Below are 13,888 nucleotides of genomic sequence, written 5' to 3'. Positions count from 1 at the left end.
AACTGTTGCTTCTTGAGCATACAGATTTCTCAGGAGGCAGGTAAAGTGGTCTGGTATTCCCATCTCTTGAAGAATTTTCCACAGTTTATTGTGATCTACACAGTCAAAAGCTTTGGCATAGTCACTAAAGTAGAAGTATATGTTTTTCTGAAACTCTCTTGCTTTTTCGATGATCCAACGGATGTTGGCAGTTTGATCTCTGGTTCCTCTGTCTTTTCTAAATCCAGCTTGAACATCTGGAAGTTCACAGTTCATGTACTGTTGAAGCCCACCTTGGAGAATTTTGAGCATTACTTTGCTAATGTGTACTTTTCTACTTGTAGCAATTTACAAATGTAGACCTATCTATGTGATTAACTTTTAGAAATGACATTTCTGTGTCTAACTTTTTTGTGTGTGGTACCCTGTGGCATGTGGGATCTTAGTTCTGTGACCAGGGATGGAATCCCCTGCATCCTCCACAGTGGAAATGTGGCGTCTTAACCATGAGAGCGCAGGGAAGTCTCTGCTGTGTCTAATTTAATCTGCCCTTTCTGGAAGATGTACTGATTTACTCTTGCACCAACAATTTCCTACTTCCTAATATCTTCACCTACACAATGTGTTACAATTTGGATCTTTGCCAATCTTTCCAGTTTTAATTTGTGTTTCTCTTATTTAAGCCTTATTTAAGGCTGACTGAACAACTTTTTATATGCTCACAAATCATCTATATTTCTTTTTCTATAAACTATCTGTTAACACACTTTGCCTATTTTTCTGTTAGCCTATTGATGCTTTTACTTATTAATGTGTAGGAACTCTTTTTATATTAAGAAAATAAACTCTATGGGATATGTGTTATAAACAGCTTTTTTCCTCAATTTGTCAGTTGTCTTTTCACTTTATTAGTTCTTTGCAAGCAGTTTTTGTTTTAATTTTTATTCACTAAAATTTATCAGTTCTTTCTTCTACATTCTCTGGGATTTGTATCAAACTTAAAAATTCTCTTCCACATTGATATTGTATAATAATTCTCCTATATATTTTATAACTTTGCTTTTTATATTTCAATCTTTGATCCATCTGGAGTGTATTTCATGCAAGGAGCAAGGCAGTGATTCGATTTGATTGCAGTGTTCCAAATGGCCCTCAAATAAGTTTGCATTACATCTTTTCTAAATTATGCTTGGGGGCATGCTAAGAAACCTGGGAAATGGTGTTACTTTCAGCCTTAGATCCCTTAGAAAACCCACCCCACACAGTACATGGACAGCACAATCACTACCACTCTTAAGAAATCAGCCGGCATAAGTAGAATGTGTCTGAATGAGAAGTCTGCTGCTGCTCCTAAGTCACTTCAGTCATGTCCAACTCTGTGCAACCCCATAGACGGCAGACCACCAGGCTCCCCTGTCCCTGGGATTCTCCAGGCAAGAATACTGGAGTGGGTTGCCATTTCCTTCTCCAGAATGAGAAGCCAGACAACTGAAATTAGTCCAGTTCTGAGCAAATGAGTTTTGTGAGTCCTAAAGCATATGAATTTGTGGAAGGGAAGGGAAAAGATATTCTTTAAATGCATATATATATTTTTTAATATATTATAATTTTATTTTATAAATATAAAATTAGATAAAACATCAATATTTATTTAGACTAGGAAAACTGTTTGTCTACAAACTTTAAATAATTCAGAAAATTATTATAATATGTTTAAGTCCTGACATTTCTTTATAATAATTTGGCTGCATATTCTTTGATTGCCTCTTCATATCACAATAATTTTATAATATTATTTTCCATAGAGAAAATAGATGACTCAGTTCTTCTAGCCTGGTTGATCAAAACTTGTTTTTATTAATGATGACTTAAAAAATTTCCTTCAGCATTAAATATGTTAGTGATATTGTCATGTTATTTTGTAAGATTGCTGTCAAATTTGAGGAAATCTCTATAGAGATTTCAGGTCATTTCAGTTTTCTTGTTCATTGGCTAACCTTAAATTCTATTTGAATTGATGATGATCATTAACCCATTTGTCATTGGTACTATCACTGTAAACTTTACATGAATTTAGGTGATTATTTTTTGTCCAGTATTTTCTGCCAAATCACAAAGTAATATAAACTCTTTTGCAGCATGTTTGTATAATTTTTTCATCTTCATTAATTGAATTGACAAACAATCCAAAAGTATATTTCTTCTCTTCAAAATTTATCTCTTCCTTTGACAGAATTATTGCTTCAGGTATGATATAAAATTTGGGGATTCAAATTCACTTCTTGTTGTCTTTGCTTATCTCCATGACTATTATTTCATATTCCATTAATTTTATATAAAATTTTATTGATCAAAGAGGAAATTAAATCTGAAATTACAAATTATATAGAAAATATTTTAAAAGATTACTTTGTAAGAAAACCAATGGGTCACAGCTAAAACTGTACTCTGAGAAAAATACATAGCCTGAGGAACTAAAATAAATGGATTTACTTTTTTAAACTTTCTATTTTATATTGAACTATAGCTGATTTACAATGCTATGATAATTTCAGGTGGATAGCAAAGGGACTCAGAATGGATATACTTGTATCCAATCTCCCCTGGGGGCTCAGCAGTAATGAATTTGCCTGCCAATGCAAGAGACACAGGTTGCATTCCTGGGTCAGGAAGATCCTCTGGAGGAGGAAAATGCAACCCACTCCAGTATTCTTGCCTGAGAAATCCCATGGACAGAGGAGCCTGGTGGGCTACAGTCCATGGAGTGGCAAAGAGCTGAACACGACTTAGCAATTAAACAACAATAACAATTCTCCCCCGAGCTCCCCTCCCATCCAGGCTGCCACATACTATTGAGCAGAGTTCCCTGTGCTATACAGTAGGACCTATTGGTTATCCATTTTAAATATAGCAGTATGTGCATGTTGATCCCAAACTCTGTAATTATCTCTTCCCCTATTTTTCTCCCTGGCAACTATATGTCCATTGTCTAAGTCTGTGAGGCTATTTCTGTTTTGTAAATAAGTTTATTTATATTATTTCTGTTTAGATCCCACATATAAATGATGTCATACAATATTCCTCCTTCTCTGTCTGACTTATTTCACTCAGCACGACAGTCTCTAGGTCTATTCATGTTGCTGCAAATGGCATTATTTCATTCATTTTAATGACTGAGTAATATTCCATTGTATATATGTACCACATTTTATTTATCCATTCCTCTGTCGATGGGCATTTAGGTTGCTTTCATGTCTTGGCTATTGTTAACAGGGCTGCAGTGAACATCAGGGTACATGTACTCTTTTGGACCATTTTTTTCATTGGGTATATGCCTAGGAGTGGGGTTTTAGGATCACATAGTAGCTCTATAAGTGGATTTACTTTTTAAAAAGTAGTAAAAGAACAACAAGGAAACCAAAAAAAACAATAAAAAGTAATTAATAAATAAAATGTTGGTTCTTGATTTCAGACTATACTACAAAGCTATAGTCATTAAGATGGTATGATACTGGCACAAACAGAAATATAGACCAATGGAACAAGATAGAAATCCCAGAGATAAATCCATGCACCTACGGGTACCTTATCTTTGACAAATGTAGCAAGAATATACAATGTAGAAAAGATAGTCTCTTCAATATGTGGTGCTGGGGAAATGGGCAGCTAAGTGTAAAAGAATGAAGTTAGAATACTTCCTAACACCATACACAAAGATAAACTCAAAATGGATTAAAGACCTAAATATAAAGACCAAAAATTATAAATCTCTTAGAGAAAAACATAGGCAGAACACTCTGTGACATAAACCACAGCAAGATCCTCTATGACCCATCTCCTAGAATAATGGAAATAAAAATAAACAAGTGGAACCTAGTTAAACTTAAAAGCTTTTGCAAAGGGACTATAAACAAGGTGAAAAGACAACCCTCATAACTGGAGAAAATAATAGCAAATGAAACAACTGACAAAGGAATAATCTCCAAAAACATACAAGCAGCTCATGCAATTCATTACCAGAAAAACAAACAACCCGATCAAAAAATAGGAAAAAGACCTGAACAGACACTTCTCCAAAGAAGACATACAGATGGCTTATAAACACATGAACAGATGCTCAACATTGCTCATTATTAGAGAAATGCAAATCAAACCTACAATGAGATATCACCTCACATTGGTCAGAATGGCCATCATCAAAAAAGCTACAAACAATAAATCCTGGAGAGAGTGTGAAGAAAAGGAAACCCTCTTGTACTGCTGGTAGGAATGTAAGTTGATACAGCCACAATGGAGGACAGTATGAAGAGCCGACTCATTAGAAAACATTCTGATGCTGGGAAAGATTAAGGGCAGGAGGAGAAGGGGGTGACAGAGGATGAGATGATTGGATGGCATCACCGACTCAATGGGCATAAGTTTGAGCTAACTCCAGGAGATAGTGAAGGACAGGGAAGCCTAGTTTTCTTTAGTCCATGGTGTTGCAGAGTCAGACATGACTAAGCAACTGAACAACAACAACAATGGAGATACCTTAAAAAACAACAACCACAGATAAAAACTACCATATGACCCAACAACCCCACTACAGGCATGTATCCTCAGAAAGCCATAACTGAAAAAGACACATGTACCCCAGTGTTCACTGAAGCACTATTAACGATACCTAGGACATAGAAGCAACCTAGATGTCCATCAACAGATGAATGGATAAAGAAGCTGTGGTGTGTGTGTGTGTGTACATATATATATGTGTGTGTATATATATATATATATATATATATATAGGAATATTACTCAGCCATAAAAAGGAACACATATGAGTTAGTTCTAATGAGGTGGATGAACCTACAGCCTATTATACAGAGTGAAGTAAATCAGAAAGCAAAAAACAAATATTGTTTATTAACTCATATATATGGAATCTAGAAAGATGGTACTGATAGACCTATTAACAGAGCAGCACTGGAGACGCAGACATGGAGAATGGATTTGTGAACACAGTGGGGAGAAGGAGAGGGTGGGACTAATGGAGGGAGTAGTATGGAAACATATGCTACCATATGTAAAATAGCTAGCCAGTGGGAATTTGCTATATGACTCAAGGAGCTCAAATCAGTAAACTGTGACAATATAGAGGGATAGGATGGGGTAGAAGGTGGGAGGGAAGTTCAAGAGGGAGGGGACATATGTATACCTATGACTGATTCATGTGGAATACAGCAGAAACCAATACAATATTGTAAAGCAATTATCCTTCAATTGAAAATAATGAATTTTAAAAAAGAAAAGGTCGAGATTATTGAAAAGTTATAAAAATATAAGTAAACTCTCAAAATTTAATATTTGAAGAGAATCAATAAAATGGGTAAGTCTCTGTCAAACCTAATATAAAAAAAAGAACCACAAGATTGGGAATAAGAAAGGATATACTATGAGAATAAGAAAGGATATACTATTGATCAAACCAGTCAATCCTAGAGGAAATCAGTCCTGAATATTCACTGGAAGGACTGATGCTGAAGCCAAAGCTCCAATACTTTGGCCACCTGATGCGAAGAGCTGACTCATTAGAAAAGACCCTGATGCTGGGAAAGATTGAAGTCAGGAGCAGAAGGGGATGACAGAGGATGAGATGGTTAGATGGCATCACTGACTCAATGGACATGAGTTTGAGCAAGCTCCAGGAGTTGGTGATGGACAGGGAAGCCTGGAGTGCTGCAGTCCATGGGGTTGCAAAGAGTTAGACACGACTGAGTGGTTGAACAGCAATAACAAATACTATTAGAAAATATTGTCAGTGAATATTAAATTGACCTCTATAGCTATAACAGAATATAGAGGAAATGAATGTTTTCCTATTAAAATGAAACATTACTTAAGATTTAAATTTAACACTACTTAAGTTTCAACTCAAGCTGCAAGAAGATCAGACTCTACATTCTGTATTTCACAGGAAGGACTAAAGTATGTGCAGAATTTACAAAGGTAAAAGCAATACATTGATAACTTTTAAAGTTTTCATCCACTTTGAGGGAACAAAATTTGGAAAACTAAGGAGATCTTTGTCAGGAGGTTTTTTTTGTTTTTTTTTTTGAAAATATGTGAAATATGATTTCTTCCTTCTAGCTCCACCAAATGAGAGAGGAATGTTACCTCCTAATCCAAAAGCTAGTTCTAGAGATTTCAGTCAGATGACCCAAAAAGCTTGATTTGTGTTCCCTGTTATTGCTGGGAGGGATTGAGAATGCGGGAGAAAGGCACAACTGTCTGGGGTCTTAGTCTTATCTAAGCAATCTCACGGGCGACTTCCCTGGTTGTCCAGTGGTTAAGAATCTGCCTGCCAATGCTTGGGACATAGGTTCGATCCCTGGTTCAGGAAGATTCCACATGCCACAGGGCAACTGAGCCCCTGTGCCACATCTCCTGAGCCCACCCCCCGCAACTCTGAAGGCCACACAGCTAGAGCCTGTGCTCCGCAACAAAAGAAGTCACTGCAATGAGAAGCCCACAGCTAGAGAGTAGTTCACTGCAACTAGAAGAAGCCTGCACAGCAACAAAGACCCAACACAGCCAATAAATAAATAGGCATATAACCTCCACGAAATCATAGACCTTGCCCTGGAGAAAGCAGCAGGAAATAATGGAGCATCTGATAGATATGAAGACAGATGACCTTAAAATGGCCAGGAAAGCATGGAAGAACAGTTACAGAGGAGCAGGGGAAACTGAGAGGAGTTCTGCCTAACCAAAAAAGGGGAGTGGCATGGGCTTATGGAAGGGACTTTAGAAGCTGGAGCAGTCTGGCCCCTGTGAACCTATTAGGGCTTCCCTCGATGCAAGGACAGTCCTTACACTGGGGAAAAACTGCTGAAACTAGAATCGAAACTGAGCAAGATGGAGTCAACAGAGGAAGAAGGAAAAAGGTCCAGAGCAAGTGCAGGTAAGGCAACAGAGCCAGGCAATCTCAGAAAATAAGCTGCCGAATTTTTTAAGGCTACCTGAAAACAGAAGAGAGAGCTCTATGAAGTTACCCTGAACCATGCTTCCTTCCAAAAGTTCAGGAAAACTGGTTTCACATTAAAAAATGAATGATATGAAAGGTCTGAGGTCAAATCCCACACAAAGTTACTACATGGTCAAAGAGAGTAAGACACAGAATACCATTGCCCTGGTCCACTACTTCTCAAACATTTGTTCTCAGCATCCCCTAATACTTTCAAAAAATGGTGAGGTCTCCCCCAAAATTTTGTTCAGAAATGTTTATTAGTTCATTTAAAAATAATAATGCACCCATTATTTTTTAATTGAAGAATAATTGCTTTATAATGTTGTATTGGTTTTTGCCAGACTATAACACCAATTAGCCATAACTATATATATATATATATCTCTTCACACCTCCCTCCCAACCTACCCCCAATCCCACCCCCTAGGTCAACACAGAGCACTGGGCTGGGCACCCGATGTTATACACCAGCTTCCGACTAGCTATCTATTTTATAAATGGTAGTGTATATTTTTATGCATGGTAGTGTATATACGTCAATGCTACTTTCTCAGTTCATCCCACCTTCTCCTTCCCCCACTGTGTCCACATGCCCATTCTCTACATCTGCATCTCTATTCCTGCCCTGCAGATACGTTCATTAGTACCATTTTTCTAGATTCCACGTACATGCATTAATACACAATATTTATTTTTCTCTTTCTGGTTTACTTCACTCAGTATAACAAGTTCTAGGTTCATCCACCTCAGTTCAACTGACTCACATTTGTTCCTTTTTATGACTGAGTAATATTCCATTATATATATTTACCACAACTTCTCTATCCATTCATCTGTTGATGGATATCTAGGTTGCTTTCATGTCCTGGCTATTGGAAATAGTGCTTCAATGAATGTTGGAGTACATGTGTCCTTTTAAATTATGGTTTTATGAGGGTACATGCCCAGTAGTGAGATTACTGGGTCATACCATAGTTTTATACCAGAATTTTTTTAGGAATCTCCATACTGTTCTCCATATTGGCTGTATCAATTTACATTCCCACCAATACTAATGTACCCATTATATGTTAACATTAATAATATTTAATGAAAAATCCCTGTATTTCCCAAATAACAACAAAAACTAATTTAATAAGAAGAATAGCACTATTTTACATGTATACAGATCTCTTAATTGTTGGGCTTCCCACCAGCTATCTATTTTATAAATGGTAGTGTATATTGTTATGCATGGTAGTATATATACGTCAATGCTACTTTCTCAATTCATCCCACCTTCTCCTTCTCCCACTGTGTCTCCACATTAGTCCACAATAGTAAACAGCCAGATTCTACTATCTGCTTCTGCATTCCATCTGTTGTGATGTGCTATTCTAGTCGAAATAAATGAAAAAAAAAATCTGGTCTTAAACAGATCAGTTCAGTCACTCAGTCACGTCTGACTCTTTTTCGACCCAATGAACTGCAGCACACCAGGCTTCCCTGTCCATGACCAGCTCCTGGAGCTTGCTCAAACTCATGTCCATCAAGTCAGTGATTCCATCCAACTATCTCATCCTCTGTTGTCCCCTTCTCCTCCTGCCTTCAATCTTTCCCAGCTTCAGGGTCTTTTCCAATAAGTCTGGTTTTGCATCAGGTGGCCAAAGAATTGGAGCTTCAGCTTCAGCATCAGTCCTTCCAATGAATAAATATTCAGGACTGACTTCCTTTAGGATTGACTGGTTTGATCTCCTTGCAGTCCAAGGGACTCTCAAGAATCTTCTCTAACACCACAGTTCAAAAGCATCAGTTCTTTGGCACTCAGCTTTCTTCATGGTCCAACTCCCACATCCATACATGACTACTGGAAAAACCATAGCTTTGACTAGATGGACTTTTGTTGACAAAGTAATGTCTCTGCTTTTTAATATGCTGTCTATGTTTGTTATATCTTTTCTTCAAGGAGCAAGCGTCTAACTTCATGGCTGCAGTCACCATCTGTGGTGATTTTGGAGCCCAGAAAATAAAGTCTGTCAGTGTTTCCATTGCTTCCCTGTCTATTTGCCATGAAGTGATGGGATTGGATGCCATGATCTTTGTTTTTTGAGTGTTGAGTTTTAAGCCAGCTTTTTCACTCTCCTCTTAAACATGTATGTAGTAGTAAAAGAGAAAGGTATATTAATAACTTTTCAGATAGTTGTGAATACTCCTCTTTGATATTACACCAAACCTTCACAATTGATAATTGCTAGGAGGTTAGTTGCTAACTCAGAATATGAAACTCTGTTAATGAACTTTACAAATTCTGTTCTATTAAATCTATTGGTTTATTTTTGTTTTTCATTTCTAATTTTTATTAGAGTTGATTTATAATATTATATTGATTTCAGGTATACAACATAGTGGTTCAATATTTTTATAGATTATGCTCCATTGAAAGTTATTACAAAATAATAGTTATGTTTCCCTTCACTGTACAATATATCCTTGTTACTTATTTACTTTATATATAGTAGTTTATATCTCTTTTTTTGTTGACATATAATTACTTTTAAATGTTGTGTTGACTTCTATTGTACAACAAAGGGAATCAGCTATATTATACAAATATCCCCTCTCTCTTGAGTCTCCCTCTCACTCCCTCAATAGTAGTTTATATCTCTTAATCCAGTACCCCTGTCTTGTCCCTCCTCATTTCACTCTCCCCACTGGTAACCACTAGTTTGTTCTCTATATCTGTGAGTTTGCTTGTTTCTGTTTTGTTATATACATTGATTTCTTTTATTTTTCAGATCCCACATACAAATGATAACAGAGTAATTTTTTTCCCTGTCTGATTTATTTCTCTAAGCATAACACCCTCTAGGTCCATCCACGTTATTTTAAATGACACTTTTTTCATTCTTTTTTGTGGTTGAGTAGTATTCCATTGTGTGTACATATGTATACATCACATCTTCTTTACCCATTCATCTGTTGATGGACACTTGGATTCCTTCCATATTTCTGCCATTATAAATAATGCTGCTATGAAAGCTGGAGTTTATAAATATTTTCAAATTAAGTGCTTTCATTTTCTTTCATTTTCTTTAAATATATACCCAGCAGTGGATTGATGGATCATATGGTAGTTCTATTTTTACTTTTTTAAGGAACCTCCATGTTGTTTTCCATAATGGCTGCACCAATTTACATTCCCACCAACAATGTAGGATGGTTCCCTTTCCTCTACATTCTTGACAATGTTCATTATTTGTAGACTTCTTGATGATAGCCATTTCAACAGATGTGAAGTAATATCTCGTTGTGGTTTTGATTTGCATTCCTCTGATGATTAGTGATGCTGAGCATTTTTTCATGTGCCTACTGAGCATCTGTACATCTCCTTGGGAAAAATCTCTAGGCCTTCTGCCCATTTTTAAAAATCAGTATGTTTGCTTTTTTGATGTTGAGTTGTTGAACTGTTTATATATTTTAGATATTAACCCATTATTGGTCTTATTATTTGCAGATATTTTCTCCCATTCAATAGGTGTCTTTTCATTTTGTCAATGGTTTCCTTTGCTGTGCAAAAGCTTTTAAGTTCAATTAGGTCTCATTTGTTAATTTTGTTTTTATTTCTTTTGCCTTAGGAAACAGATCCAAAAAAAATATTGCTACATCAAAAAGTGTTCTGCCTATGTTCCCTTCTAGGAGTTTTATGTTTTCAGGTCTTACATTTTGTCTTTTTTCTAAATTTTGAGAGTTTTTTTATATGGTGTTTAAAAAGTTATTTTCCACGTAGCTATTCAGTTTTCATAGCACTGCTTATTGAAGAAGCTGTCTTTTCTCTACTGTATGTTCTTGCTTCCTTTGTTGTAGATTAACTGACAAGTGAGTGGGTTTATTTCTGGAGCCTGCAGTCTGTTTCCATCGATCTGTGTATCTGTGTTTGTGCCAGAACCTTGCTGTTTTGATTAGTGTACCTTTATAGTATAGGCTGAAGTCAGTGTGTTGCCTCCAACTTTGTTCTTTTATCTCAAGATTGCTTTGACATGATTTATTTTTGCATGAATCTTTTACCCATGCATAACTTTGTAACAATACATTAATCCTTTGGATACTATCAGTTCACTGAATTATGTGGATCTTTCAAAGGTTGACACATTCACTAAACAATTGCAAAAAGTCACACTTGTAAATCTCACCACAATGTCCCCTGAATAGTATTTAAGTATTAGGAAATTGCAATATCAAAGTGAAACTGTGTAGTCTCTCAGTCATATCCAACTCTTTGGGATCTCATGGACTGTAACCTGTCAGTCTCCTCTGTCCATGGAATTCTCCAGACAAGAATACTGGTGTGGGTAGCCATGCCCTTTTCCAGGGAATCTTCCCGACCCAGGGGTCAAACCTGGGTCTCCCACATTGCAGGCAGATTCTTTACCATATGAGCCATGAGGGAAGCCAGTGGCAAATATAAGTTTTCCAAAATTCAGGTGCTCACTTGAAAACTTAAATTTTATCACTGGAAACAAGTACTGTCAGTTATTTTTCATGATGTTTCAGGCATATTTTAGTTCATATTCAAAATATGTCTATAAAACACTCAATTCTGAATAACCATGACTTACCTGTTAGTCATTCTTTCAAGTAAAGACGGTATTCTACTTTAAAAATTATTGATTAGTTCAGTTAGCAATTCAAACATTTCAATACTTTTCCTGGAAAGAACCATCACAATTTAGTATGGAGCTAGTGTTTCATACTACACTTGATCTTAGCCAAAAGGCCAAGAAGCAACTTTATTTTGGGGGGCTTCAAAATCACTGCAGATGGTGACTGTAGCCATGAAATTAAAAGACACTTGCTCCTTGGAAGAAAAGTTATGACCAACGTAGACAGCATATTAAAAAGCAGATACACTACTTTACCAACAAAGGTCTGTCTAGTCAAAGCTTTGGTTTTTCAAGTAGTCATGTGTGGATATGAGAGCTGGACTATAAAGAAAGCTGAGTGCCAAAGAATTGGTGCTTTTGAACTGTGGTGTTGGAGAAGACCCTTGAGAGTCCCTTGGACTGCAAGGAGATCCAACCAGTCCATCCTAAAGGAAATCAATCCTGAATATTCATTTGAAGGACTGATGCTGAAGCTGAAGTTCCAATACTTTGGCCACCTGATGCGAATAACTGACTCACTGGAAAAGACCCTGATGCTAGGAATGATTGAAGGCAGGAGGAGAAGGGGATGACAGAGGATGAGATGGTTGGGTGGCATCACCAACTCAATAGACATAAGTTTGGGTAAGCTCCAGGAGTTGTTAATGGACAGGGAAGCCTGGCATAACTGCAGTCCATGGGGTCACAAAGAGTTGGACACGATTGAGTGACTGAACTGAACTGAACTGAGTGTTTCATATGTACTTTCCATTTTGTCACTCAGAACATTAAAAAATGTGTATTCAAGGGACAAACTTTAATAAAATTAATAATTTTTCATATTTCATCAAGGACATTCTTAAGTAAAACTGGCTTTTTAAAAATGCATTTAAAATGACTACTAATACCTTTTGGTGCCACTGCCTTAATTCGTGATAAAACTAGCAATTTTGCCTATCCTTGCTTTGAATTATCAGTGCAAATGTCAATACAGTGAAAGAGAAAAATATCATCTTCATAAGAGCATGAAAATAGAAAATAGCTTTTCCCTTTCAGTGTGTCTAAAAGGATCTTGAACCATACATTGAAGTCCACTTTATAGATAATGAAAGCACTCAGATATGCTCACAGAATATATAAAAATGGTCCAAAATGCTTGAAAATGAGCTAAAAGACATCAAGAAAATAATAAAATATTTGAAAGAATAATATAAATCAAACTTAGAAAAAAATTAGAAATGAGTTGACAGAACTCAGAAAAGAAAGAAAAGGGAATTCCCTGGTAGTCCAGTGGTTAAGACTCCATGCTTCCACTACAGGAGGGACTGGTTTGATCTCTGGTTAGGGTTAGATACCTAAGATACCACATGAACTAAGATACCTCATGCTCTGTGGCATGGTCCAAAAGTAAGAAGAGAAAGAAAGGAATAATAATTTAAAAATTGCAGATGAATGTAGAACCAATAAATCAATAAACACAGTAGATTATGCCTTGAGAGGAATAGGTGAAGAAAAGGAATATTTTTAAATAAAAAAATTATCTTTAATAAAGATAAATGGAGAGATAAAAATGATTTAAGAGAATGTGACACATATTAAATACAAACAATTGAGAGCCAACATGTAGACAATAATGATCCTAGGAAAGAAAACCACAGCAAGAGAACAGGAGAAATGTTTGAAAACTAACTGAAGAAAACTTTCCTGAAGCAAAAAAAAAAAAAAAGATTTGAAGCTACAGCAAACATCTGTTTCTGAGAATATGAACTCAAAACAAACAAAACAGTCATATTCTAGAATTGTTTTCAAAGAAAGAAAGAAAACATGTTTTGGTCTTCTAAGCAAAAATAGTAAGTGATTTGTAATGTTAAGAAAATTGGATTAGCATCAGATTTTTCAACACTACCACCATATAACAGAAGAAGCGAAGTAAGATATTTAAGATACTCAAAAAGAGAAGATGTAGGCCAAAGATTTTATATTCAGAAAAACTGACTTTCAAGTGCATAGATGTATGATTATCAGTATGCAGTAATTCAAGCAATATTGTACCCATGAGCCCTTCCCAAGGAATCTACTTAAGAATGAACTTCGATCTAAAGGATTAGAGATGGATTGCAATAAGGACTCCTAATGAACATTAAGTACAGAATATATACATTTAATAGAACTAAGACTAAATGAAGGTTAAAAGGAAGAAAGTGAAAGTCGCTCAGTCGTGTCCAACTCTTTGCAACCCCATGGACTATACAGTCCATGGAATTCTCTAGGCCAGAATACT

General features: G+C 36.1%; 1 long non-coding RNA gene and 1 pseudogene across 1 annotated transcript in view; both read right to left on the bottom strand.

Annotated features, from left to right (window-relative positions):
- The window catches only part of LOC113900728, a 79,162-nt gene that overhangs the window by 47,718 nt on the left and 17,556 nt on the right, over positions 1-13,888 (bottom strand). The gene's annotated exons all lie outside the window — the stretch shown is intronic.
- Positions 11,586-11,753, bottom strand: LOC113901987 (annotated as a pseudogene).

The sequence above is a fragment of the Bos indicus x Bos taurus genome, chromosome 11 (genome assembly GCF_003369695.1).
Source record: "Bos indicus x Bos taurus breed Angus x Brahman F1 hybrid chromosome 11, Bos_hybrid_MaternalHap_v2.0, whole genome shotgun sequence".
Lineage (NCBI taxonomy): Eukaryota > Metazoa > Chordata > Mammalia > Artiodactyla > Bovidae > Bos > Bos indicus x Bos taurus.
Note: the sequence above shows the minus strand (reverse complement) of the source record. Positions and strands in the feature narration are given on the sequence as shown.